Source organism: Chrysochloris asiatica, unplaced genomic scaffold (genome assembly GCF_000296735.1).
Source record: "Chrysochloris asiatica unplaced genomic scaffold, ChrAsi1.0 scaffold00085, whole genome shotgun sequence".
NCBI classification, from domain to species: Eukaryota; Metazoa; Chordata; class Mammalia; order Afrosoricida; family Chrysochloridae; genus Chrysochloris; species Chrysochloris asiatica.
In genome coordinates this window covers 6605244-6607681 of record NW_006408603.1, presented here as the reverse complement: position 1 = coordinate 6607681, position 2438 = coordinate 6605244, and positions in this window count along the sequence as shown.

Sequence of the window (2438 nt, the reverse complement as noted above, 5' to 3'; positions counted from 1 at the left end):
TATATATACACATCTATTTGGTTTATGCTTAGAATTTATATGTATATATACACATACATACATGCAAATTCTAAGCATAAACCAAATAGATAATATCTGTGGAGAAGGCTCCTTGAACCATATAAAAATGGAATCATTAGAAGCAAGTAAAAAAATGGTTTATAACCCAAATGCTGCTTAAAATACATATAAACAGTCATCTAACCATTTATTGATTGCCTATTATGGTTTCATATCTAAGATAATAGAAAAAGATAAGACAATACCTCAAAAAATTATGACAAAAATGGCTGATGATTGAAAAATAAACTTTCATATTACAAAAAGTAATGTTAAGTTTCCCTTGAAAGAAAAAAAAGGTCTAATAATAAAACTAGAGTTCTTTTAATAATCTTCTTTGAGTAAAGAAATAATTTGCAAACCTCTATTTCTCACTATCATGAAAACAATCTTTTCCTGGGACTTCACAGGTCTTTCTTTACAGCACAAACAGATGAATTCTTTGGAAGGTTAATCTGAAGAGTTAAGTAGAGTTTCATTGAGTTCCTGATTTTTTATACTGTGAAATTCACTTATGAAACACTGAAATATAAAGACAGTGTAGACAGTTCAAGTTCCATTACATTCAGGCACAAACACCATATAATTTTGTACAAAAGTTTGTTTTTTTTATTTGTGAAATTAAAAATATGATATTTTATATATATAAACTTCTATTCCTCTATAAATATAGATGATCTTGTGATAGTGAACAGAATAAATGCATACGAAATTCAAAAACCATTGTCATTTTAGTGTATGATAGACATAGATAAATTTAGTTCCTAAGTACCTGCATTTGATAAATGCTTAAAACAATACCATCAGGAGGATTTATTTTCTCCTCTTTTTCATGGAGAGCTGAAGAGAATGTCTTAAAATGGCTTTGAAAAAGTTGCATTTGACAAGATTCTGTAAATGTGTAAAGAAGCAGGCAGGATTTAATGTAGTAGACCTGCATCCATTTTCCTTTAACACGCATGTCCATTACGTTGTTTATTTATTCAAAAAGCTAACTGCATTCATTTTCCCACCTCCTTCACCTCCTGGAATCTTACCAGGTTATTATTTTTGGTGGTGTTTTTACCTCCCTCAGGATATGTAGCTGAACAATAATAAGTTGAAAGTGTCCAATTTTTGCATTTTAAAGTTTCTATTGTATATCTAATTTGATTAAAAATAAAATAGTATGTCATTTGGAGGAAGTCCATTACACTGAAATCTCCTGAAGGTTTTCGTAGTCAGTTTATGTTTTGCCATCCTGTCAATGAAAGCAAAGGTCAACTCCTTGGCAAAGCTTCCCAGGTGATCTCAATGTTTTCATTTTACAGAAGAGTAAAACCTAATGGCTAGGTTGGAAGTCCATGATATTTTTAATATTCTATGTGCAGGTTCCTCATGAGCACAAGTGTTCCGGAACACTCATTCTCTTAAATCACAGGTAAACATCTTTTTCGTAGTCTCTGCTTTCAGGTAAGATCCGTCAGACATCGGTAATGATATCCCTTGTTTTACATTCTTGTCTGAATCTGGCTTGAACATTTGGAAGTTTCCTGTCAATGTACTGTTGAAGCCATTTTTAAATTACTTTTAGCAAAATTTTACTTCCATATGATATTAATGATAGTGTTTGATGCCCATATCAACAAATTCAGACTAATACTGTTATGTTCCTTGTACCATTATCCCAAATCCTTAATAGCCATTCCCACCCATATCCTCCAGGTTTCTGTTTGTACAGTTCTTTTGAAGTGCAGCATACATCTTCCTGAGTCACAATTTGTGCTTCACTTTTAGGGGTCGTTGGCTTTTGAGTTTAGTTATAGTTCTAGAAGCAATCAGATGATGGTTGTGTTTTCTGGGAACATTCTGCAATTTCTTGTAAGTCATCTGCCTCAGTCAGTGGTCCAGACAAGTCTCCAGGTGCTGCCAAGGAATTTCTCAGACAGTAAATCATGAGGCACACTTGGGATTAATCTCATCACATAAGGGTAAGATTGCGGGTTTAATTGACATAAGTGATTTAACAGAAGTTAGGACCTCAGTGTTACCAACTTCCTTAGTATCTGCCCATATGTCCTCATCCCATTTCAAGATCTCATTTCTTCCCAATCAGCTATCTCAATTTAACCTGAGACATCATTTGAGATTGCAAGTCAGCTGTTGTGATTCCACCACCCTTAAAATAAGACTCTGGGTTTGGTTTACAGCAATATCAGTTCTGTTGTTACAAGAAATAAGGTTTTTTCAGGGTACATGTGGAAGCTGAAGACTTTTTAATTTTTTTTTTTTTAATTAAATGTTGTTTTTTTTTTTGGATTGAGTGAAAGTTTACAGGGCACATCATCAGCTTCACATTCAACCATTCATATAGCTTGTTTCATTACATTGATTATTAT